This window comes from Pan paniscus, chromosome 15 (assembly GCF_029289425.2).
Source record: "Pan paniscus chromosome 15, NHGRI_mPanPan1-v2.0_pri, whole genome shotgun sequence".
NCBI classification, from domain to species: domain Eukaryota; kingdom Metazoa; phylum Chordata; class Mammalia; order Primates; family Hominidae; genus Pan; species Pan paniscus.
In genome coordinates, this window is record NC_073264.2 from 78607591 (window position 1) to 78635229 (window position 27639).

Genomic DNA, 27639 nt, shown 5'->3' on the forward strand with positions numbered 1-27639 from the left:
TAACAGCAGAGGTTATAATAATGTAAAAAACGTTTAATGGAGCGTTAGCATCCTCAAAGAATTTCAGCCATACCCCCTCACTGAGCACTCCACAAATCCCTTGACAGTAGGCAGGATATTTATGATTATCTTCATATTATAGGTGGGGAGACTCTCACCAAGGTAGTGACATGCCTACAGTTGCACAACAGTGTGTGGCACATTACAAGTAGCAAGTGGCATAGCTGCAACTAGAATTTACATCTTCTAACTTTAAGATTCATTCTAATTAACTGTGCTGCAAATAAATTTTACACATAAGACCAGAGATGAAGCCTTTAGACCCCCAAATTTTCATCTTCTGAGCTTCATTTTGTTGTTTCCTTACAATTCTTTTTTTCTTTTTCTTTCTTTTTTTTTTGAGACGGTGTCTCACTCTGTCGCCCAGGCTGGAGTGCAACGGCACGATCTTGGCTCACTGCAATCTCTGCTTCCCGGGTTCAAGCGATTCTCCTGTCTCAGCTTCCTGATAGCTGGGGTTACGGGTGCACATCACCACGCCCAGCTAATTTTTGTATTTTTAGTAGAGACAGGGTTTCGCCATGTTGGCCAGGCTGGTCTCGAACACCTAACCTCAAGTGATCTACCCACCTTGGCTTCCCAAAGTGCTGGGATTACAGACATGAGCCACCACGCCCGGCCTGTTTCCTTAAAATTCTTACCAGACAACGGTAACATATCTGTAATAGTATAAAATCGTATCTTTAATCCTATTTTGCTCATCTTCCCTAAAACACAAATAGATTAAAACACACGTGTCTGTCTGCAATTGTGAACTGACTAAATATTTGGGCAGGTTTTGACATTATGGTAAGTCAATCTTTGAAAAGATATCCAAACAATTGTTCTGTTATACACAGCAAAGCAATAAATTTAAAAGATCCGCTTGTAAAGGGCTAAGAACTGTTTTAGAATCTTCTCAACCATAAATACTCATGAATAGAAAAGGCTGCAGTAATTTTCATATATAGATTATAAAATCAGCAAGTTCATATTTTTAAAAGTCCAAGCATGATACATGACATAAGTTCTTATGACAAATTAACCAGACATACAGATAGCTAACAATGTCCTTAGAATTAAAATACTAACATATCCATCATTCATGGGAAGCTACTCTATATAAGTTGGCCACAAATAAGTCAAAATTAATACTCTTTATGTAGATAATTTCAAGTCGATTACAGAAAAACACTCAAGCTTAGATTAGCCTAGTGTGAGCACTGAAGAGCATCATTTATGTCATTGCTTAAGTTACAAAGAAGAAAGCAGACATTAAAGTGTGTTATATTTAAGTATGTTGGGAACTGATGAGCCAAGTCCCCTAATTTCCCCCTAGAAGTATCGATACATGCTTAATTTACATTTAGAAGATGAGACTTCTTCTGGCCATGGAGTACTAGAGGCAGGATTTATCTTCCTGCTGTAAACAATAGGAAACTGGACAAAGTACATAAACAATGACTTTTAGACATTGAACCACGGGGAATGCCAGACTGTGCTGCCTGAAGGAAGGTTACAGGCTGCTGCACAGGGAAGGAGGGCCCAGTCTTGCCAGCTGAGGACATCTGAGATTGGAGTGGAGAGTGGTCAGTTGAGATCAGAGCTGGGGAGGCTGCGGGGGCTAGAATTTGTTGGGCAGTGTACAGGAGCAGGGAGGTGGGATGCGATGAGAGAGCTTTAGAGATCTGCTGAAGGGTCCCTTTGAACTTTGGGAAGGATACTGATTTCTATACGCATGAAAAGAAACTAGCAGAGGCTGGGGAAAAGATCCATCAGAAAGCAATAGGCCAAACAATTCCTGCACTCACATGGAGCTGGGAATAGTTTGTATTTTTGTCCACCAAAATATAAAGATCTTATAATATGTGGGTTATCTAACAGAGTCCTCAGAAGGGGACTCTACTCCTATCACCTTAGTAGTGGAGATAAATGAACACTGGACTAAAAATTGGTCTGAACCCACCCTAACCTTAAAAGCAAGCTTTGAAAGGATCCTACTGATTCCAAGAACAAAGTCCAACATTACCTAAAGGAAAACAACAAGATACAGAAACTAGCAACGTAAAATTAATGTCCAACATATAATTTTAAAATTCCAGGCATTCAAAGAAACAGGAAAATATGACGTACAACCAGGGGAAAAGTCAGTCAATAAAAACCAACCAAAAATAACGGAGTATTAGCAGATATGGATGTTAAAGGCCATTATAAATATGATCTATATGTTCAAAAAGGTAGAAGAAACATGAGGAGAGAAACGAAATATATGAAAAGGAACAAATGATTGCTAAGGCAACAATGCTGATGAATCTCAAAATATAATGTTCATTGAAATAAGCCAGACATGAGACTGCACACTGTATGAATTCGTTTGTATGAAACTCTAAAAAGACATACTGTAATGACAGAAAACAGATTCATGGTTGCCAGAAAGTATGGGAAGGGGGCTGATAGCAAAGGGGCAGAAGGGAACTTCCAGGAGGGACGATGAAAATATTCTAACCTTGATTGTGGCATGGGATTACAGGTGTGAGCCACCATGCTGCCCAGCCACCACCTTTTAAAAAAAATCACAAACCTTTTAGCTATCTAATCACAAATTAACTAGCCTCTGTTAAAAAAAAAAAAAAGTTTTTTCAAACTAAAAATGGAACTACCATACAATCCAGCAATCCCACTACTGCTGTTTATCCAAATAAAAGGAAATCAGTGTATCAAAGGGATGTGTGCACAGCTATGTTTACTGCAGCACTATTCACAAGAGCCAAATACGGAATCATTCTAAGTATCAGCGGATGAATGGATAAAGAAAATGTGGCAGATGCACACAACGGAATACTATCCAGTCATGAAAAGAATGAAATGCTGTCATTTGCACGACATGGATGGGACTGAAGGTCATGATGTTAAGTGAAATGAGCCAGGCACGGAAAGACACATATCGCATGTTCTGACTCATGTGGGAGCTAAAAAAGTTGATCTCATGGAGATAGAGAGTAGAACAGTGGTTACCAGAGGCTGGGAAGGGTAGGGAAAGGGGGATTGAAGAGAGGTTGGTTAATGGGTACAAACATATAGTTAGATAGGAGGAATAAATTATAGCGTTTGATAGCACAGGATGACTACAGTTAACAATAGTTTACCGTGTATTTCAAAATAGCTAGAAGAGCTGAAATGTTCTAAACACACAGAAATGATAATGTTTGCGGTGACACATATCCAAAATACTCTGATTTGATCAGAGTATTTGATACCGTATGCATGTATCAAAATATCATATGTACCCCATAAATATTATTATGTATCAATTTTTAAAAAAGGAAAGCCAGGCACAGTGGTGTGATTCTGGCTACTTGGGGGGCTGAGGCAGGAGGATCTCTTGAGTCAGGAGTTTGGGGCTGTAGTGAGCTATGACTGCACCTGTAAACAGCCACTGCACTCCAGCCTGGGTAACATAGTGTGAGACTCTGTAACTTACGAAAAATGAGCCAGGCACGGTGGCTCACGCCTGTAATCCCAGCACTTTGGGAGGCCCAGACGCGCGGATCACCTGAGGTTGGGAGTTTGAGACTAGCCTGACCAAATGGAGAAATCCCATCTCTACCAAAAATACAAAATTAGCCAGGTGTGGTGGTGCATGCCTGTAATCCCAGCTACTCGGGAGGCTGAGGCAGGAGAAGTGCTTGAACCTGGGAGGTAGAGGTTGCCGTGAGTGAGATTGCGCCATTGCACTCTGCCCTGGGCAATAAGAGTGAAACTCCGTCTCGGAAAAAAAAAAGAAAAATTAAAAAAATTTAAAAAGGAGGGCTGGGCATGGTGGCTCACGCCTGTAATCCCAGCACTTTGGGAGGCTGAAGCGGGCGGATCACAAGGTCAGGAGATCGAGACCATCCTGGCTAACACGGTGAAATCCCGTCTCTACTAAAAATGCAAAAACAAAATTAGCCGGGCGTGGTGGTGGGCGCCTGTAGTCCCAGCTACCTGGGAGGCTGAGGCGAGAGAATGGCGTGAACCCAGGAGGCGGAGCTTGCAGTGAGCCGAGATTATGCCATTGCACTCCAGCCTGGGTGACAGAGTGAGACTCCATCTCAAATAAATAAATAAATATATAAAAATAAAGTGGCCTGTTATCCTTTAAAATTGCTAGGCTGAACCATCAAACTGCCAACATGCTACCATTTTTGACCTTAAAGCAGGCAATTTCTTATGGTTTAACTTATTAATTTCAAAGAGAATAACAGGAAAATAAAAGCAGTAAAATAAATCTAGACAAATCAGTAAGCCCTGGCATTTACACATGTTAGAAAATAGTTATCCTTTGCTCTTAAAGTGAAACTGAATCTTAACAGACAACATAGTTACCCACTTTGACTTGAATATCATATAAAATAGCAGTTAATATTTATGCAAGAAGACCAATTGCTATTTAACGCCAATGTAGTAGCTCGGTCCCAAGGATTTTTCACTGCAGAGTTTCAGCAAGTATCTGGTCTAATATAGACTTGAAACAAAGAAGAAAGTTTAGCACTGTTTAAAAAAATACTGCTCTTAAGAAGTTTTTATCTTTGGCTCCGAAAGAACACAGATGGAAATATAAAGAGGTCAGAATTCTTTCCTACTTTTCAAACATAAATCTTTACTTTTAAGGGTGATAAAAAGCATAAAAGCAATTTGGAGGAGAAAAATCTGTACTGACTCTTGAATTTTACAAATAAACTTAACTGTGTGGCTGTCCTTTTGGACTTCAATATGGTTTGTTAGAATAAAACTATTTTTAGGAACTCTACTGTAAAAAAATCTACAGCTTGGCATGGAAGAGACAGAGAAAAGTAAATATGTAGTTAATTTCTTGGAAAATGTAGATAACTTTAATAGGTCATTTTTAGTCTTCAACCTCTTTACAATAAATCTTATTCTCAGGAAGGAAGGAATAGATATAAAAGATCAATATGCTGTAACAGCATCATTAGATTATTTAGTTCTTTTTTTTTTTTTGAGACAGAGTCTCACTCTGTTGCCCAGGCTGGAGTGCAGTGGCGTGCTCCTGGCTCACTGCAAGCTCCGCCTCCTGGGTTCACGCCATTCTCCTGCCTCAGACTCCCGAGTAGCTGGGACTGCAGCAACCCGCCACAACACCCGGCTAATTTTTTGTATTTTTAGTAGAGATGGGGTTTCACCATGTTAGGCAGGATGATGTCGATCTCCTGACCTCATGATCCACCTGCCTCGGCCTCCCAAAGTGCTGGGATTACAGGCGTGAGCCACTGCGCCCGGCCTCTTTTTTTTTTTTTAATTGAGATGGAGTGTCACTGTTGCCCAGGCTGCAGTGCAGTGGTGCGATCTCAGCTCACTGCAATCTCTGCCTCTCAGGCTCAAGCGATTCTCCTGCCTCAGCTTCCTGAGTAGCTGGGATTACAGGCACGTGCCACCATGCCTGGCTAATTTTTTGTATTTTTAGTAGAGACAGGGCTTCACTTTGTTGGCCAGGCTGGTCTAAAACTCCTGACCCTCAACTGATCCATCGCACCAGGCCTAGATTTAGTTCTCTTAAGGAACTAGAAGGCATTGAAAAGGATGGAGGGTAGAGGTTGAAGGAGCGCCACAATTATCTACCTACTGATAACCACCAGATATTGATAACCTTCAATCACGTTTACAAAACAGAATTAGATTTAGGGAACTATATTAATCACTGCCAAACAGATTTAAGGTGTACCAACTGCTTTTCAGTTATTTTTAAAAGGAATATTTTATCAAGTCTTAATCCAAATTTCTCAAGATTCTCAGCCATGCATGTAATCTTAAGGTTAGAAGGAACTACTATATTATTACTGAAATAAACTCCATAAGCCCTGCTAGATAGGTGTGACTTAGAACAGACAGTGTTCTATAAATTTTCTGAACGCTCAAGACTGCTTTTTTTTGTTTTTTGAAAGCCAGGAAAAGATCCATGTAATAAAGTAAGGAATATAAAGGCAGCAGACATTTTTGTCTTAAACTAGTACTATTTAGCATTATACTTCAAAGAATAGAGCATGCACTCAGCTGCTTCAGTAGTAATATGATTTCCAGTTTAGCTGATGAGCTTTTATACAACTTATACCATAACCAACAAAAACATGTTTGAGGCTGCAGCTTCAAAAATAACATTTCTGTTGTTAACTGAAATCTTTCAAAATAAAGGACACAAATATTAAGGATGTTCAGCCAGAGTTGATCTCCTAACTCATATTATACTTCATTACACAGCTCCTAATCTTCTTAGATTTCCTGTCTTCCTGGGGAAAATAAAATAAAATTACTCCTACTCCTCCAACTTATACTTTCCAATTAATTACAGTGCACTGAAAGAATTTGAAATTGAAGAACTTCCCCACCCCTTTTTTCCTCTTCTTTTTTTTTTGAGATGGAGTTTCACTCTTGTTGCCCAGGCAGGAGTGCAATGGCGCGATCTCGGCTCATTGCAACCTCCGCCTCCCGGGTTCAGGCGATTCTCCTGACTCAACCTCCCGAGTAGCTGGGATTACAGGCATGTGCCACCATGCCTGGCTAATTTCGTATTTTTAGTAGAGACGGGGTTTCTCCATGTTGGTCAGGCTGGTCTCGAACTCCTGACCTCAGGGGATCTGCCCGCCTCAGCCTCCCAAAGTGCTGGGATTACAGGCATGAGGCACTGCGCCCAGCCCCCCCTTTTCTTCTTAAAGGTTATATTCTCAAAGCAGGTAAAAGTTTTCTATATCAGCTCAGGGTCCCTCAAATAGATAGCTCCAAGAATGGTTTCAGTTAGTTTTCAGCATTAACTAGGAATTAATTGACATAAAGCAGGATAAAATATGGAAAAATACTACCCATCATCTAGCTCTAATATATACTATAATAGCAAATTGTGGTTATTTCATATCTCTTTCATTTAACAATTTTTTATAAGAATTGAAGCTAACTGTCAATCTTTTACTTTAATCATCTGTTTCAAAGGTCTTATTTTTGTTATTTTTTGTTTGTTTGTTTTTTGAGACAGAGTCTCACTCTTGTCGCCCAGGCTGGTATGCAATGGTGCAATCTTGGCTTGTTGCAACCTCTGCCTCCCAGGTTCAAGAGATTCTCCTGCCTCAGCCTTCTGAGTAGCTGAGCTTACAGGCGCCCGCCACCATGCCTGGTTAATTTTTTTGTATTTTTAGTAGAGACAGGGTTTCACCATGTTGGCCAGGCTGGTCTTGAACGTCTGACCTCAAGTGATCCACCCACCTCAGCCTCCCAAAATGCTGGGATTACAGGCGTGAGTCACTGTGCCCAGCCTTATTTTTATTATTTGGAAGTATACCTTTTCTCATATTTTACTTTGGTTGGATTATACTATAGAGAGAGAAGGAACACATTTCATTCCTGTGAAGTTTCTCTTTGAAAACTTCTTCTTTTTTTTTTTTTTTAACAAATATGCCTTTTCTAGGACAGTTTAAACCAGGACATGACAAAGTATGTTCTCCACTGATAGAAATAAACTTACATACCCTTGATGTTTACTTTGCCTGTGTTGTGTGTCTCTATTGAAATCTAAAACTGGAACTTATATCTTAAAGACCTCTTACACAAGTGTTTATAACATCAGATAAGTCAAAGCAAACTACGTTTTCAAAGGCTATTACCAAAGTAATTATGGAAGCTCTTAGTACTGACTCCCTTTAAGCAAAGTGAGTAAAGAAAATAGCACGGTGCTAGGCCCAATTAATGTTTGCTTTTTTTCACTTTTTCTAGGAAAGCAATTTCTTTCTTTCTTTCTTTCTTTTTTTTTTTTTTTTTGAGACAGAGTCATTCTGTCGCCCAGGCTGGAGTACAGTGGTGCAATCTTGACCTACTGCAACCTCCACCTCCTGGATTCAAGAGATTCTCGTGCCTCAACCTCCCAAGTAGCTGGGATTACAGATGTGCACCACCATGCCTGGCTCATTTTGTATTTTCAGTAGAGATGGGACTTCACCATGTTGGCCAGGCTGGTCTCAAACTCCTGGGCTAATGTGATCCACCTGCCTGGCCCAGTAAAGCAATTTCTAAGCAGGGGAATATTACATTTTGCTTTGGTTACTACATCTCTAAATATTACCAAGTCAACTACTAGCCTGCCTTATCTCCTGATAAGACAGTACTTTATAGTCTATCATAAACAAATGAAAGAATATGTTGATTTATATTAATTTAAATTAACTGAGAATTCTCTTGCATTTATGGTGCTACAGCTAACTCCACATGTTCGAACAACAGCTTAATCTCATCTCAGCTGAAGGTATCTTGGACTTATGTGGAGGAGGAGACAGGAGTGACTATTGTTATTACATCATTTCCAAGAACTCCAAATAGTGTGCATAGTAGAAAATCTCAGATGAAATCAGGTAATGCTTTCAAAAAAAGATACGCAAACCTGGGCTAAAAACATTTCAAATTTCCATCATGCTCAACATTTACACCACAGGATATATATTTTTTTAATTAATTAATTTATTTATTTATTTTGAGATGGAGTCTTGCTCTGTTGCCCAGCCTGGAGTGCAGTGGCACAATCTCAGCTCACTGCAACCTCCACCTCCTGGGTTCAAGTGATTCTCGTACCTCAGCCTCCTGAGTAGCTGGGATTACAGGTGCCCGCCACCAGACTTAGCTAATTTTTGTATTTTTAGTAGAGACAGGGTTTCACCACATTGGCCAGGCTCGTCTCAAACTCCTGACCTCAAGTGATCCACCCACCTTGGCCTCCCAAAGTGCTGGGATTACAAGTGTGAGCCACCAGGCCTAAACCACAAGATCTTTCAATACACCATATAAGTAACTTCTGAGAGGAAGAACAGACTTAGTAGGCTTTTCCACCTCTCCCTTTTAGAAGCAAGGCATCTTTAAGAGTTATGTTACAGCTAAGAAACTAAACTGATGCCCAGTGAGGTTACGTATCTTAAAATAGAGAAACCAAGACTTGACTCCCTGGTTCTTCTGGTTTCAAAGACTGGACTTTGAATGACTCAATGATGTACTCTAGCTCCTGTATTGCTAGGATTGACTAAAAGGGAATGTTAAGTACTTAACATAGGAATTTAGAAGAGGAATAAGTGAGTAACTTTGTTGCATTACAAATAATCAACAATGCACGTTGGCCCACCCTGTTGAGACTCATCTACCTACTGTGAATTCTTCCTTAACACCACCTCCGCCACATCACACTGCTTCTCCTTCAGTCTACTACATCATGCAGAATCCCAGGGAAAGAGGTGGTGCCCACAGATTTCCTTCCATCCTGCATTCTCCTTTCCCATTTTAATCTAGGATTTCTGCCATCCTGCATCTTCCAAAGAGGGCACCCTGCAAAATTTCAGTCAACCATTTCCAGAGTTTCTCAGTAAGACTGTTGTTGGCATTTTGGGCAGAACAGTTCTTCGTTGTTTAGGCTGTTTAGTGCCTTGCACAACATTGAGCATCACTGGCCTCTGGGCTGTGCATGCCAACAGTGCCACAGCAACCTAGTCTGTGACCAAAAATACCTCTAGACTATTCCATATGCTTCTCAGGAAGATGGTACTCTTCCTGGTTGACTGTTCTCTACCATAAGCCCTGAAAGTTATTTCTTCACAGGGACCACGACTTTCTTCTTCTTCTTTTTTGTGATGGAATTTTGCTCTTGTTGCCCAGGCTGGGAGTGCAATGGCACAATCTCGGTCCACCGCAACCTCCACCTCCCAGGTTTAAACGATTCTCCTCCCTCAGCCTCCTGAGTAGCTGGGATTAAGGCAAGTGCCACCATGCCCGGTTAATTTTGTATTTTTAGTACAGACGGGGTTTCTCCATGTTGGTCAGGCTGGTCTTGAACTCCCAACCTCAGGTGATCTGCTGGCCTTGGCCTCCCAGAGTGCTGGGATTACAGGCGTGAGCCACTGCACCCGGCCTGGAATGCTTTATACTGCAATCTGGGTGGTGATTAGATGAGTATATTTATGAAAACTGTATGTCTAAGATCTGTACACTTCATTGTATGAATGTCAATACTTCAATAAGAATAAAAATAAAATTTAAAATACTTGGAAAATCACCCAAAGTTAAACAAAAATGGAATTGAGGTTAAATTTCTCATCTCTCTATTGATGATTTTAAATACAGCCAACTACTATTTAATAATACCCCTTTTACTTAAAAACAACAACAACAACAAAACAGAACCATCTAAATATTACAGGTGTGGGCTCAGGAACTCTCCTCTTAACCTTCGGTTTTAAGACAAATCTGGAAAAATACTGAAATTTTTGGTGCTGCGTATTCCGGGAATTTGTATTGTAAGATGGGGTAAGTGTTAGGAAAACAGCACTTCAAACTTAAATGTCCTGAGGCAAGAAATGAAAGCTGGCCTTCCCTTCTTTCCCTTTCTCTCTTTAAATGCTCACGTGAATGAATACACAGAATAGAAAATCCTGGTAATAAAAATATTCGTTTTTTATCTGTGCATTTGCTTTAATTCTCATGAAGACATTTTCCCTAGATATTTTACTATTAGGTTTTTCTTCTGCATACCCTGCCAAGATGGGGAGGCTGATGGACGGCTGGCACAAAAAATTAGTAACTTAATATAAAAATCTGATTCTGGGCTGGGCGCGGTGGCTCACACCTGTAAACCCAGCACTTTGGGAGGCCGAGGCAGGTGGATCACGAGGTCAGGAGATGGAGACCATCCTGGCTAACACAGTGAAAGCCCATCTCTGCTAAAAATACAAAAAATTAGCTGGGTGTGGTGGCAGGCGCCTGTAGTCCCAGCTACTCGGGAGGCTGAGGCAGGAGAATGGTGTGAACCCGGGAGGCGGAGCTTGCAGTGAGCTGAGATAGTGCCACTGCACTCCAGCCTGGGCAACAGAGCGAGACTCTGTCTCAAAAAATAAAAATAAAAATAAAAATAAATAAATGAATAAAATAAGAAATCTGATTCTGACTGCCTTTTTTGGAGGGCTATGGGACAATACAATTGAAATTATGAGGATACAATGGAGTACAAAATTATTCAGCAAAGAAAAAGTTAAAATGACACCACCATAGTAGCAAAGCATGAACAAATGCTTCATGTTAACAGAAAAGGTCAGTTTCAGATTAAAAAATTTAAATGTCAGCTGGGCACAGTGGCTCACGCCTGTAATCCCAGCACTTTGGGAGGCCAAGGTGGGCAGATCACCTGCGGTTCGGAGTTTGAGACCAGCCTGACCAACATGGTGAAACCCTGTCTCTACTCAAAAAATACAAAAATTAGCTGGGCGTGGTGGTGCACGCCTGGAGTTCCAGCTACCTGGGAGGCTGAGTCAGAAGAATTGCTTGAACCCAGGAGGCAGAGGTTGCAGTGAGCCAAGATTGTGCCATTGCACTCTAGCATGGGTGACAAGAGCAAAACTCCGTTGCAAAAAAAAAAAAAAAAAAAGTAACTGTCTCTGGGTGAGTATAATAGCAATGTATAACAAAGTCCTCCTAAAACAGTTTTTGTAGAAATAATATGCTCTCTAGGATGACTGGAATCTGAAATTCTGAAAAGCAAATATGGTAATATTGACAAAGTAATAATGTCTCAGGACCTAACACCTTTACCAAATTAGAATGTTTTGACTTCATTTTAAAAGGGGCGAAGCTGAGCAGGGAGTGTACACGCAAGCAGACAGTTTCGGGAAGGCTGGACTTGTACCAGGGCTTACGATGTTCCAGAGCTAAATAAACCTTAGGTAAACAGACCCTTCTTTACGTGTGCAAGCACGTCCTTTAACAGTAAGAACTGCTGGGATTCCTGACTCCATTTATTCAGGAAATTTCCAAAAGTAATTTTTACTTCTTTCAAGAAAGGGGAAGTAGGTTGGGCAAATGAACGTTTAGATTTGATAGCAAAAGTAACAAAAAAAATTCCTAAGTCTCTGGGGTTTGCTGGTGCCAACTGAATTTTGAATTCCCGTTATAACCTCTACTTCTTTCTTTTAGAATAAATATGGGCTGGGCGCAGTGGCTCATGCCTGTCATCCCAGCACTTTTGGGAGGCCGAGGCGGGAGGATCCCTTGAGCTCAGGAGTTCAACACCAGCCTGGGCAACATGGCAAAACCCCGTCTTTACAAAAAATACAAAAATTACCAGGTGTGGTGACGCACGCCTGTGGTCCCAACTACTTGGGAGGCTGAGGTGGGAGGACTGCTTGAGCCTGGGTGGTAGAGGTTGCAGTGAGCTGAGAGCATGCCGCCGCACTACAGCCTGGACAACAGAGTGAGACCCTGTCTCTTTCTCTCTCTCTCTCTCTCTCTCACACACACACACATACACACAAATGCATATCTATAAAAAGTCTCAAAGGGAACATGTAAATTTGTTCCACTTCATATTATTTACTCCATATAAATAGTAGGTTTCATCAAATTCAATATTACCAATTTTTAAAAAGTGCTGATTTTGAGAAACATGACAAATTCATATTGATAAATTCACCAAATAAGTGTTAAAAGAAACTGTATACATACAGTGGTTGTGGATATGTTTCAGGATTTCTGAAAGAAACTTAAACACTAAAGAAGTCAAATTAGGAGGCTACTAACATTTCTGAAGCCTCAGGGCAGTCTAACTTTATGATATAAAAAAATTTTAACACAGAAATCTGGTATATAAAATTAAATAATAAACATTTCACATATTTCAGTATATATACACACACACACACACACACACACACATATGCTAAACATAGAAGAGATAGAAATTGATTTCACCAAAAGCAAAAATCTCACCAGAAGACTACACAAAAAGGGGAGAACATATTGTGCACTAGGGAAGCAGATGTCGTTAAAAAAACATATGCTGAGCACTCACGATGCACCAGATATTGCTCTAGACCCTGGACATTCTGCAGCAAATGAAACAGACAAAACTCCTGCCTTTATGCAGCTTATATTCCAGTGTGGGAGATGGACAACAAACAAAATTAATACTCACTAAAGAAGTGTTTCAGGAAAGACCTGATGCAGCCAAGTGCTATTTCTTTGTTTTTTTTTTTTTGAGATGGAGTTTCGCTCTTGTTGCCCAGGCTGGAGTGCAATGGTGCCATCTTGGCTCACTGCAACCCTCCGCCTCCCGGGTTCAAGCGATTCTCCTGCCTCAGCCTCCCGAGTAGCTGGGATTACAGGCATGCGCCACCACACCTGGCTAATCTTGTATTTTCAGTAGAGACAGGGTTTCTCCATGTTGGTCAGGCTGGTCTCGAACTCCCAATCTTAGGTGATCTGCCTGCCTCGGCCTTCCAAAGTGCTAGGATTACAGCTGTGAGCCACCACACCCAGCCCCAAGTGCTATTTCTATAAACCTCCAAGACCCAGAGCAAAAAGCACACCCAGCATATGCAAGAAATATGGAACAGCGAGTGAGGGGAAGAGTGGGATAGAGGAGGTCAACAGACGGATAGATCCCAAGGGCCCACAGGTCTTCACTGACTTTAGGCGGGATGAGAAGGCCCTTGGGGAGGGTTCTTAAACAGAAGATAGATATGATCTCCCATCAGGATCACACTGAGAGCTATCTATATTTAGAATAGATGCAAAGAGGGAAGCAGCGACACCACAGAAGGGAAGATGGTGGCTTGGATGAACACAGTAGTAAGTGGTAGAAAGTGGACTGAGGATACATTTAGAAGGCAGACAGAAGTGTTACAAACAAGGTATGAAACAAATATTTAATGAATGAATGAATCCTGCATATGAGGAATGAGACCAACATGGACCAGACTCTTAGAAAAGGGGTCATGGACTCATAAAATTTTACTGGAACTCTGTGTACGGATATCTGCAATTCCTGATGTTCAGCATTGCTTATTTAATTTTTCCAAAGCATTTTTGCTTGACTGATTCCTCTACTATTATGACTGGCTGGCTATTAAAACCAGGTGAAAGTGGACAGAAATCTAAGTCAAGTAAATAACAATGAGATATGGAGAAGTAGACAGGTTCAAAGATATTAAGGAAGCATGATCCATAGGCACCGGTGACTAAATACAGGGGATAAAGGAGAGAAACGATGATAGGTATTTCTTGTTTGGACAACTTCATGAATAGTGATGTCATTACCTGAGATACGAAACACAAAAGAAAAAGTTGGTTTGAGGGGAAACCAGCAAAAAGGCTAAAAACTGTGGAGACACAACTCAATTTTGGTGGAGCAAGTATTTCTAGAGCCTAGATTTTGAAATGCAGTAGGTCAAGACTACTGCTTCCAAACTTGAACTAGAATATTAACAATTATTTTCTGAGATGATGAAAAGGTTCTATAAATGGATAGTGATGATGTTTGCACAGCACTGGATGTATGTAATGCCACTGAATTGTACCTAAAAATGGTTAATTTTGTTATATATACTTACCACAATAAAAAAGTTTTAAAGTTATTTATTATAGGTGACACTGTTTGCTCACTGTAGGTCAGGTATTTTTTGTTTTTTTTTTTTTTCTCTTTATTTTATTTTTGACCAATGGATTCACGTCACCAGGTGATTTTTTAAACAGCTTTATTGAGATATATATCACGTGCCATAAAATTCACCCATTTAAAGCACACAGTTAAATGTTTTTTAGTATAGAGTTCTGCACCTCTTATGACAATAAATGTTAGAATATTTTCATCACTCAAAAAGAAACCAGTATCCATTAGCAATCCCCCTTTTCATCCTAGTCCTTCCAGCCTATAGGCCGGGTTTAAGGAAAACTTTTGTGGGAGGTGGGTCAAGTAATATAATTTATTCCAAAGCCACACTTTTCTATGTAAACAAAAGACAAGTGATAACTTTTAAAAAGAAGAAAAAAAAACCTCTCTTAGAGCTCTATTTCTTTTTCTACCATTAGATCAGTGGTAAAGATAAAATACTACTAGTAAAAACTCCTATGGACAATTTTCTGCAGTTTAGGTGAAAATCATGCAAATCAGTAAATACAAGCAATTTGTAAATTTTAATTTTGTTTTTGTTATTTTCTACCAATGTCTATGTATTCCCCCCTCCCTTTTTTTTTTGAGACGAAGCCTCGCTCTGTTGCCCAGACTGGAGTGCAATGGTGCAATCTTGGCTCACTGCAACCTCCGCCTCCCAGGTTCAAGCGATTCTCCTGCCTCAGCCTCCTGAATAGCTGGGACTACAGGCGCCTGCCACCACACCCAGCTAATTTTTGGAATTTTAGTAGAGATGGGGTTTCACCATCTTGGCAAGGCTGATGAACTCCTGACCTCGTGATCCACCCGCCTCTGCCTCACAAAGTGCTAGGATTACAGACGTGAGCCACTGCACCTGGCCTATGTACTTCTTATCTTTAAAAACCCCAAAGAAACCAAAGAGCACTATGAAAGATAAAGGGCAGAAGTAAAAAAAAAAAAAAAAAAAAGTTATGGAAAGATTCCCTATGGCACATTTTAAGACATGTCTCTACTTTGTAATTCATTAATTTGCTCTTGTTTATAAGTTCCTGTTACTGTACTTATGCCGTTTATGTGTGGTCTAGTGTTGCCAGAACAAACTGCAAACTCTGAGGACAAATACTGTTATATTTTTTCCCTAGTAACTCCCCCAAGAACACTAAGCAGATAAGCCAAGTTGAAATACGCTGGGAAAATGAAAACACGTTATATATTCAAACTAATTTAAATTACAAAGCAAAATGACCTACATAGTCAATTACATTAAGGCAAATAATCATTTAATACATTAATAAATATCTAGTACACAAAAAGCATTCTGGAACTGGATCCATGAGTTCAAACTGGCTCCAACACTAGTAACTATGTGTCCTTAGGTAAGCAACTTAACCTCTTTGTTTCCTTAACCTCTCAGCTTCCTCCTTTTGTAAAAGAGGGAAAATAATGTCTAACATTTAATACTTGTTCTGAGAATTTAATGAAAAGCAGTTAGAACAGTGCTAACTACATGGTAAGCAGATAATAAACGGCCACTGTTATTTCACTTGTTCATGTATTCTCTTAAAATCGTGCTGTTCCTGTCTTCCATACATGTTCTGACCCTTCGGCTTAGCCTTAACTTTGAAAAATGAAATCAACAACTATCTTACTTCCCTTGTTGTTTCTAGTTCTCCATTTTCTATTTCCTGTGCACACTCTTATTAATTTTAACACATAACACAAGGACACAGCTGACTTTACTAACATATAATCACTTCATTCTCTAATGCTCTGATTTACAGTTTATACACAAGCTTCATATATTTTACCCTCTACGATGCTATGAACTTTCCAAAGCTTTTGAGGTTTTCCTTTATTCTCCAATTTAGAGTACCTCTACCATCACATCACCCAGTAATTATCATCCGGGTGAGGCAAATTACCTTTGCAAATCTGAGTGTTCAAGATGGCAAGCAGACACCCACCTTTTCTGAAAACTATCACTCATGCATACCCCATCATAACGGGGATGGGACCCTGTCTCTACCTGAGCTAATTTTATTCTCACATCTAATAATCTAGAATAGGCATAGAGATATGCTTGCATGGAGGACATTTTAAACTTGAAATAATAAGACAGTCATTTTGGATGTCATACATCAAAGCAGTAATGCAGGTCTCAGAAAGAAAGAGAGAACTAATAATTTCACCATCTTCCTGAATTTCACTTATTATTAGCTTTAATTTGGTTCTATATAAACTTTTTTTTTGAGACAGAGTCTTGCTCTGTTGCCCAGGCTGGAGTGCAGTGGCTTGATCTTGGCTCAATGCTACCTCTGCCTCCCAGGTTCAAACTATTCTCGTGCCTCAGCCTCCCAAGTAGTTGGGATTACAGGCATGCATCACCACATCTGGCTAATTTTTGTATTTTTAGTAGAGATGGGGTTTCGCCATGTTGCTCAGGCTGGTCTCAAACTCCTGACCTCAGGTGATCCACCTGCCTCAGCCTCCCAAAGTGCTGGGATTGCAGGCATGAGCCACCATCCCCAGTGTGTGGTATATAAACTTCTGACGTCAGACTATCTACGTTTGTATCCTGGCTTGAGCATCTAGTAGCTGTATGGCTACAGCCAAGTCACTTAACCTCTGAGTTTGTTAAACTCATCTGCAAAATGGGAATGGCAATGGGGATGATGATGATGATGATAACTACCTACTAGATAAGGTTGTTTTAAGAAAATGGGATACTCTATTAAAGCACTTAATGAAATGCTTAAACACATGGTCTTTAAAAACTTATTTTATATTTACATATGTAAGATCATTTATATTATTATTATTATTTTCTATTTTTGTTATTTTACCTATAACGAGACCCATAATATTTTAAGGCCTATTCTTCTATCATCAAATTGGGAAAAACAGAAACAAATGGGCATATATCCTTTTTATCTTCTAGGGAGATATTAAAGACCTTGAGGAAAAAGAGAAAAGGCAAGCCAACAGGAGACAGGTTTTTTCTAACTCTAAGGCCCACTCAGATACCAAAAAGAGAAAAAATTAATAAAAAAATTAGAAGGATCTAAGTGGTATTAAGAAATAATTGTAATCTAACACTAAGAAACTGTTGTTTATTCTGAGAATTCAAAAAAATGAAAATTTTACCTTAAGAGGCTTTTTTTTTTTTTTTGGAGATGGGGTCTCGTTGTGTCGCCCAGCCTGGAGTACAGTGGTGTGATCTCGGCTCATTGCAACCTCTGGCTCCTGGGCTCAAGTGATCCTCCTGCCACAGCCTCTCAAGTAGCTGGGATTACAGGTGCCTGCCACCAAGTCTGGCTAATTTTTATATTTTTAATAGAGATCGGGTTTTGTCATGTTGGCCAGGCTGGTCTCAAACTCCTAACCTCAAGTAATCTGCCAGTCTTGGCCTTCCAAAGTGCTGGGATTACAGGCGTGAGCCACTGTGCCCAGCCCCTTAAAGAGGCTTTTGAAGCTATATGTTATTTTTTTGTAGCTGGCACGTGGTTAAGTAGTCAAAAACAGATTGCTGACTGAATAAACTTCTTATTGTGGCTTGAACTAATAAAAAAACACAATCAAGCCAGGCAAGGTGGCTCACGCCTATAATCCCAGCACTTTGGGAGGCCGAGGCAGGCAGATCACCTGAGGTCGGGAGTTCTAGACCAGCCTGACCAACATGAAGAAATGCCGTCTCTACTAAAAATGCAAAATTAGCCGGGTGTGGTGACACATGCCTGTAATCCCAGCTACTCGGGAGGCTGAGGCAGGAGAATCGCTTGAACCTGGGAAGCAGAGGTTGCAGTGAGCAGAGGTCGTGCCATCGCACTCCAGCCTGCTAGCCTGGGCAACAAGAGCGAAACTCTGTCTCAAAAAAAAAAAAAAAAAAGTAATAAGAAGGTCCTCTGGATATGTTTTGAAGATCAGATAGCAATAAAGGAATAATATGCCTTAAAAGGCCTGAAACATACAAAAAAAATGTAATGGACAGACTCCCAAAGTGCTGGGATTACAGGCGTGAGCACATTTTATTATTTTAAAGGTAGATCCCTCTCATTGCTAACATTTAATTCTGGCATAAGTCCATATATACCAGTTCCACTGAGGGGAAATGAGCGATATAACGCATGTTTAGTTGCAGAAGTAGTTCAGAATTACAAATATGCCATATATAATCTGTTCACAGAACCAAAAATACGTGTAACATGTAAAACCTAAGAATAAGGCAAAGTGTAACTGTACTCAGAAGGTATGTTTGCAAAACATTTTATTTATTTATTTTGAGTCAGGGACTCACTCTGTCACCCAGGCTGGAGTGGTGTGATCTCAGCTCACTGCAATCTCCACCTGCCAGGCTCAAGTGATCCTCCTGTCTCAGCACCTCAAGTAGCTGGGACTATAGGCATGAGCCACCATGCCTGGCTAATTTTTGTATTTTTTTGTAGAGACAGGGTTTCACCATGTTGCCCAAGCTAGTCTTGAACTCCTGGGCTCAAGTGATCCACCCGTCTTGGCCTCCCAAAATGGTAGGATTACAGGTTTGAGCCACCAGGCCCGGCCTACAAAATTTAAATATAAATAACAAACTAATTCTTACCAAAAGCAGCACATTCATCTATCAAGAGTAACCTCTTCCTAGCAATGCCTTATGATGGCCTACTTTCATTTAAATTACTATTTTGAACTTAGAAATGCAAGGACTCTGTGCACACAGACTGGATGATCTGGATATACACCCATTTAGAAGGAGGGGGGTCCATGTGGAAATGTGTTCTAACAGTAAGTCATCAAATTTTCTTTTTTAAAAAAGAAGCAGTCTTTCCTTCGCTCATCTTTTAAAATGATCAATGGTCACTTTCTTTGAACAGCTCTAAAGTGGGGGGAGAAGGCAGCAGATAACACTTTAAACTCTTGTCACAACACTTTCCAGATCAGTAAATTATATACTTATCACAAGTATCTAGATGGGATGCATCATGAATATATCTAAGAATATCTAGGCCAGGTGCAGTGGCTCAAGACTGTAATCCCAGTGCTTTGGGAGGCCAAGGCGGGTGGATCACCTGAGGTCAGGAGTTCGACACCAGCCTGGCCAACATGGAGAAACCCTGTCTCTACTAAAAATACAAACAGTAGCCAGGCATAGTGGCACGCGCCTGTAGTCGCAGCTACTCAGGAGGCTGAGGCATGAGAATGGTTTGAACCTGGGAAGCGGAGGTTGCAGTGAGCCAAGATTGCGCCACTGCACTCCAGCCTGGGCAACAGAGTGAGACAGACTCTGTGTCCAAAAAAAAACACAAAAAACAAACAAGAAAAACCCACAAAGAATATCTTAAAGTACCAAGTGAAAAGTGAAGAAGGAAGTAGGGTGAGAGGGAGAGTAGAGCATGTAAAGAAAAAAAAAGTCAGTGAAGATATTTTTAAAAACCAGAGTATACTGGTATTTGAATTTATTTCTTTTGTGTTTTTTTCACATTATCTCACAGAAAGATAAAGAATCTTTTCTAAAACTCAAAATGAAAATAAAAGAAATATTAGCTAACAGACAAGACAGATTGATCTTAACAACATGCTTCCCATAAGTCCTAACTAAATGGCACTGGAAAATCTTCCTGTTAAGAAAAGGAAAATAAATGGACCTTCAATAAGCTCTTTACAAGCAAAGGCATTTTCGTGCCCCAGAGAACAGTCTTGTAAAAGGGAGATTTATAAGGGACTTCCAGGAAGCAAGAGTTCAGTAATTTTCTAACACTGAAGCAAAATAATGGGAACTAGGTTTACCATCTCCAAGACACAACCCCTATTTTGCTAGACTGGCGACAAATATCAAAATGCTCAGCCGGGGCCACTGTCAAGCTAAAGAACATCAAAGCAGACAGATCTGCGTCTTCATATCCTAGGGATGCTGTTCTAAAGCAGCCCCTTGGTTTCCTATCTCCCTGTAAGAACTAGAACTGCTTTTGCTAACATCAAGTACTGCAGAGTAAATTCCTCTTAAAAGCACGGTTTATCACCCCCACCCTCTTGTGGCTTAATCCTTTAATTCATTTCAATGCCAAAAACTAGGATTTCCTGAGGACTGCCACAGGATGTACGACAAGCAGCAGGAGCAAGCTTAAAGTTGCTGATTCAATATAATCAGAAGTTTAAAAGAATGTTTGCTAATGCACAGCCAGAAACAGAGGGCCCTCCACAAAAGGCAGAAAAGAGGCCAAGTGCCTGTGAAAAATCAAGGAACTGAGTTTTAACGGGTGCCAACCCACAGGCAGGACAGAAAGTCTTTTGTTTGTTTGTTTTTGAGACCAAGTCTCACTCTGTTGCCTGAGCTGGAGTGCAGTGGCACGATCTCAGCTCACTGCAACCTCCACCTCCCGGGTTCCAGTGATTTTCCTGCCTCAGCCGCCTGAGTAGCTGGGACTACAGGCGTGCACCACCACACCCGGCTAATTTTTGTATTTTTAGTAGAGACAGGGTTTCACTACTATGTTGGCCAGGCTGGTCTCCAATTCTTGATCTCGAGTGATCCGCCCATCTTGGCCTCAGAAAGTCTTAATGGACCATTCTACTGTCCTCTGTTGGGGCTGGAACATATCACAGGCTACTCTGAGACAAAGAGATAAGGAATGTGAACACTGTAGTAATGTATCTACCCACAGATGAAGACAGCTAGCAAATAAAGGTGATCTCTGGTAAAGGCTTGGCTTGGATTTAAGTTAACAGTTTTAGAGGTAGAAGGCAATACAATAAGACAATCAGAGTTTTACAAAACGATTAATACTAAACATTTTAACAACTTTATAGTGGGCAAGGCCATTTGTAGGTTATGTACTAAGTAATTTGAGGATTAATAGGTTATAAAAATACAAGCAGCTCCCCCAAAAAAAGTAAAACAAAAATAATTAATTCCAACTAGCCTTAGGAACCATGACCACAGATCTCTGAATGCTTAGTTCTGTTTTCCTCCTGCACCTAACTGGTTTCTAACTTCTCCACCTATGCCACTGATTCAATCAGCCAGAATCATCAGCTGTTCGGAAGGGAGTGTCAGCATCCCAGGCATTTACAGTTCCAGAAACAACCAAAAATGGCAACTTAGCTCTGCCAGCAAATGCCTGTCTTACAAGCCAAACATCTCCCTCATTTGTATCTTGACTTCCAGTTTCTTTTCCTTTTTCAATTACCATCAATCAGTAGAGCTGCTTTGGTTCTGAGGTAAACAAGTTAAAAGAAAAAAAAGAGGATTGTCAAAAAGACAATCCTCTTTTTTATTTTCTAGAGATAGGGTTTCCCTCTCTCATCCAAGCTGGAATGCAGTGGTGTGATCATAGCTGGGTTTGTGCAATTCCCCCGCCTTGGCCTCCCAAGTAGCTAGGATTACAGACGTGCACCACCACACCTGGCTAATTTTTAGAATTTTTTGTAGAGACAGAGGCTCATACTATGTCACCCAGACTGGTCTCAAACTCCTGACCTCAAGTGATCCTCCAGCTTCAGCCTCCCAAAATGTTACGATTACATCCCAAAATGTCAGGATTACCATATCTAGCCTAAGGTTTTCTTTTCAATGCATATTCTAGGGCCTCATCCACCAAGACTCAGTAGGGTGGGTGGAACAAACTAGATCTTCATTTCTAACAAGCAGCAGTGGTTCCGAAATGGGGCCTTACATGAGAAGCATCTGGGGTGCTTTTAAATAACACCATGCCATGGCAGGGAGGCCTTGCCTCGAGATACTCAATGGGTCTACAGAAGGTCTCTAACACTGGCACTATTTTTTTAAAGCTTTCCTATGTGTAAGCAAGGTATGAATCACTGTACTAAAAGTACCTCTGATGCAGGTGGTCCATGGACAACGTCTGAGAACGGGGGCTTAAAGAGTTCATGTTAATGAGGTCATTCTGAACCTCTGACAAAGACTCTCTCCTTTGACCAAACTTGAGTCAGGCTCCTCTTGGAGTCCTTTCTGATAAAGTCCTGACGTTGCGCCTCCTTCTCCATTCTTGCAGAATCCAGTTTGAGCAATAATCCTGCTAAGTCAGATTAGAGAAAATCCCCTACATGACTACCCCTGGTATCTTATCACCCTGGCCTACCTTCAACAAGAATGCTGAAGGCAAGCATCCCCCTTACCCCTGATGTTTCCTCTTAGTATTTTTCTATCTACTCACTCCCACCCTGTTCCTTGGCTGCAAATCCTCATCTGTCCTTATTGGAGTCAGACTGCAGCCCACCCTCTCTCCCCCACTGGAAGACCCCATTGCAGTCATCCCTATGCTTATTACCATGGCCCCCTTGAAGGAAGTCTGCCTTATCATGTTTCACAAGTGACAGGAATAATTTTTTCTTTAACACCTCACTCTACTGCCAAAGTAGATAGCAGGGAGGTAGATACAAATAAAATATTTAGATAATTAGAAAAACTATAGGTGACAATTAAAAAAAAATCAATTCCTTTTTGGAAAGCTTTCAAATCCGGCGAGCTCTTAGAAGGGTATCGGGCACTTTTTTTTTTTGAGATGGGAGTTTCACTCTTGTCTCCCAGGCTGCAGTGCAATGGCGTGATCTCGGCTCCCTGCAATCTCCACCTCCCAGGTTCAAGCCATTCTCCTGCATCAGCCTCCCAAGTAGCTGGGATTGCAGGCATGCGCCACCATGCCTGGCTAAATTTTTTTGTATTTCAGTAGAGACAGGGTTTCGCCATGTTGGTCAGGCTGGTCTCAAACTCCTGACCTCAGGTGATCCACCCGCCTCAGCTTCCCAAAGTGCTGGGATTACAGGCGTGAGCCATCGTGCCCGGCCGGGTATCAGGTTCTTACTTTGAGCAGATTCCATCTATCAGGTCACTGGTTTATACATATTAAGTATCTGCTATAAAGTTGGGGAACAGCTAGGATCAAGTCTATTTGATGAAAGATAAAGCCCTCAGACATAATTCTGGGGGGAGAAAAGCAATTCCAATTATGTGAAGGTTTAGAAAGTTAGAATTATTCTTCAACAAACAATAGACACTGGGCATCCTAACTGCTAGCTTCAAACTAACTCTGAAACAAGGCACAAAAGGAGAGAATGCTCTTGTTGCAAGAAACTTTTAATAGCATTTGGATTTGGAAGAAAAAGATAGCAGTGGAATAAAAAATAGACACACCATGTTGCAAAAGCTCTTGAGTATTCAGAATCCATTTCTGAAGCAGAAAGGTGGGGAAACGGCTACTGATCCACGGAGAGAAAACAGGGAGGCAAATGCCCAAAAGAGCTTTCATTTGTTGGGTTGATTACTCACAATTAAACTTTGGAAAATTAGCAGAAAATTAGAAACAGATTATAAAATAGTCTGTTTGAATAAAATGCTATCATCACGCAACCTCAGAAGTAGAAGCAGATGGAGTTAGAAAAGCTACATTCTAGTTGGAGACAAGATATTGAGAAAACTTGTCCCATACGTGAGCTCAAATTTCTCCACCTGTAAGGTGGTCATATTGCTTGCTGACTTCAGAAGGCTTAAGCCATTGGTTAAAAGGCCTTTTGTGCTCAATAATCAAGAAGCTGCTTTAAAAAAGGAAAATCTTTTTCTTTGATTGCTGATAATTTACTAGAGTGACAGTATCCACAGAAAAATTTCATTTATATAGAAAGTTATTATATAAGAAATCTAAAATATGAGTTTGCTTCAAAAACTTAGCTGGTTTAAGGAAGTTTAAGGTTTTAGGGGAGTGGGAGTGAGTGAAGGAGGAGGTTGTAGAAGAGAATGGAGGAGGAAATTGAGAAAAGACAAGCTGAACAAAGGAAGAATTTATCTGTGCCTCTGAGACTAGTTCTTCCTGGGAATCTTACCCCTACCACTGGACTGTTTTTTCAAAGGCAAAGATCACCTATTGTTCAACTCTGCATCTCCCACACAGCATATCTACCACTATGTAGAGAGTAGTTGCTTGTTGCTTGATAAGTGTTTAACAAATGGTAAAACACTTTTTTCTTTTTGGAGATGGAGTTTCGCTCTTGTTGCCCAGGTTGGAGTGCAATGGCGCGATCTCAGCTCACCGCAACCTCCTGGGTTCAAGCAATTCTCCTGCCTCAGCCTCCCAAGTAGCTGAGATTACAGGCATGCGCCACCACGCCCAGCTAATTTTCGTATTTTTATTAGAGACAGGGCTTCTCCATGTTGGTCAGGCTAGTCTTGAATTCCCGACCTCAGGTGATCCGCCTGCCTTGGCCTCCCAAAGTGCTGGGATTACAGGTGTGAGCCATCACACCCGGCTGAAACAAGTTTTTTTTTTTTTTTTCAAACAACAGCATTCCAGGCAGAAAGTCACAAAACAGGAGGAAGCGAGTCTGATTCCCAGCATCAGATAAACTGCTAAACTGTACTGTGGGTAAGAACAAAACTGTGCTTACCAGAAAACTTAATTTTTATTTCGATGAATTTCTAATAGTGAAATAAATTACTTTAAAGCACAACAAAGAAGAAAGTCAACACCCAAACGTTCTTGGGCTCAGGAAGTATGGTGCTTGACGGGAGGGTTAAAAGCTGTCAGCCCTGAAGACGGGCAGGAAAGTCTCTCTTTATGACCCACTCCCAGCAAGGCTGCGTTTTTCCAACACTTCTAACCCTTCTGCATGGGAATCTTGGAATGTTTTTTTGTTTTGTTTTGTTTTAAAGAGACAAGGTCTCGCTATGTTGCCCAGGCTGGAGTGCAGTGGCTATTCACAGGCGTAATCCCACTACTGATCAGCAGGGGAAGTTTTAACCTGTTCATTTCCAACCTGGGCCAATTCACCCCTCCTTAGGCAACCTGGTGGTCCCCTACTTCTGGGAGGTCATCATACTGATGGCTGAACTTGGTGCAGACACGTCTCTGGCACAGTGTGCTACAGCCCAGGACTCTTGGGCTCAAGCGATCCTCGTGCCTCAGCCTCCTGAGTAGCTGAGACTCCAGGCATGTGCCACCGCATTGTCCTGGAATGTCTTTTTTTTTTTTTTTTTTAAGTGTCTCAGTTCTCTTAGTTTTTGACAGTTCCCCGGTATTCTCAAGGTGATCATTTAACACCTCATTAACAAGTCTATTACTGGAATTAATTCAAATGAGCCAAACCTAGTTTTAATTAAACCTCAATCTGCTCAGGGTAGTCTTTTTTCTCCTACATCAGTAGCTGCCTGCAAGGACCCAGTTCCTTTCAAAACAAAGAAGTACAAAACTCTATAAAGCGTTCTGACATTATTTAAAAATGTATCTATGAAAATGTACCTATCTAGTTAATTTGGTTCCATAATTTGGTCATTCTGGCTTAACATTCAACTATTCAAGCAATGTTACAATAAAGTACTTGAAGAACCCACTGATTTTCTGGTATTGCCAATCATGCGTGCATTCATTCAGTCATTCAATAAATTTACTGAAAGGATCCTAGATGTCACACACTAAGCTGGGTGCTATGCATGTTACTATTAACTACACCTTTGGACAGAAATAAAATACATCAAAGCACAGCTCTGGAAAATGGAAAAGCAAAATTTCAGTTGATTTGGTCAAACACTTTGCCTTGATTCGTATGTAGATACTATAGCTAAATTTCCATTAGTGGACATGGATTAGTGATGTGTAAAGTAAAAGTTAGAATTTCAAATGTCTAGTGGAATTTAACAGAATTTCCTAGGCCTCATTTTTTCTACTCCCTGGCCTGTGCTCAGTATTCCCACTTCAGGTACAGGCATCCTGGCAGCGCAATTCCCATTCATTATTATCTCACCTGAGATCCTAGTGAAGTTGCCTTTCAAGATCTGTCAACCTAGTCATATGTCCTGTTCTTCCTTGGGAAAAGGATTGAAACTGGAGGGGAAATGAGGAAAAAGTTGGGAGGAAGGGGAAAGGAGTGCTCACAAAGTCGTGTGGAAACTGGATCTCACCTTCCCTTGCATGCTGCAGCTTTTCTGAAGGCTCTGTACTCTCACCAAAGAGCAACATTTCTTCACACAAAAAGATGAAAACATTTAACAATAAGCAACCACATATACATGTTTAAGCCTTACTTTCAATACCAGGTGCTTAATGTACTCCGGAATCCAACAATAACAAAGTTTTAATGATAAACATAATATATTCACTGACATAGTTTGGATGTTTGTCCATCTCAGGATGGAATGTGATCCCCAATGACGGAGGTGGGGCCTGGTGGGAGGTGTGTGGATCATGGGGAGGATCCTCGTGAATGGCTTGCTGCCATCCTTGGGTAATGAGTGAGTTCTCGCTCTGAGTTCTCCCAAGATCTGGTTGTTTAAAAAAGCATGGTACTTCTCCTTATTTTTGAGACTGCATCTCAAAAAAAAAAAAAAAAAACCAGCCACAAATTCTTTGACATGCCTCCATTGGGGAGGTGGAATCTAGTTCCCCACCCCTTCAATCCGGGATGGCCTAGTGACCTGTTTGTTAACAACAGGTCAGAAAAGGTCATGGGGTTTCCGCCAGGTTCTTTAGAATGCTTGCTCTCTGAAGCATCCTTTCTGGGTACCCAGTCATGATGTCATGAGGAGCCTAAGCCACATTGAAAAGATACATGCATGAAGGTGCTCTGGTCAACAGCCTCAGCTGAGCCTGGCTCCAAGTCACTCCAGCCCAGGTGACATGTGAGTGGAAAAGCCTCCAGATGATCCCAACCACCAACCATCTCAGTCTTTCCAGACACTTGAGTCTTCCAGGCCAGCCCCAGACAACAGAGCAAAGACAAGTCATCCCTGCTGTGCCCTGACCGAATTCTTGACCTGTGGCATCTGTGAGCATAATCAGATGGCTGTTGTGTCACACCACTAAGCTTTGGGGGTGGCTAGAGGCAAAAACTAGAAAACTTGTGCTGATCCAAAGTCTATATATAATTACCATGTTTCATTTTCTCACTACTAGCACAGCCCAGATTTCATCATTTAGTACAGATAAGTCATTTATCTGGGGGTAATGTGTCACACAGATCCATGTTCTGGAACAGGGCAAATAAATTATCCAATGTTAACTTTGATAGCTCTTAGCCATTTCTTAGTCACCTAAACCTGTGTGCTGAATCAGTAAGGTAAGTGTGCCTATGTGAAGTACCTAGAGAAATGCTAGCTGTATGTATACATATGTGTGTATATATGTCTGTCTCTCAGATTCACACACAGTTTCCACTAACACCACATCAGA

General features: G+C 40.9%; 1 protein-coding gene across 1 annotated transcript in view; it reads right to left on the reverse strand.

Annotated features, from left to right (window-relative positions):
• The window catches only part of SPTLC2 (serine palmitoyltransferase long chain base subunit 2), a 111343-nt gene that overhangs the window by 16344 nt on the left and 67360 nt on the right, over window positions 1–27639 (reverse strand). The gene's annotated exons all lie outside the window — the stretch shown is intronic.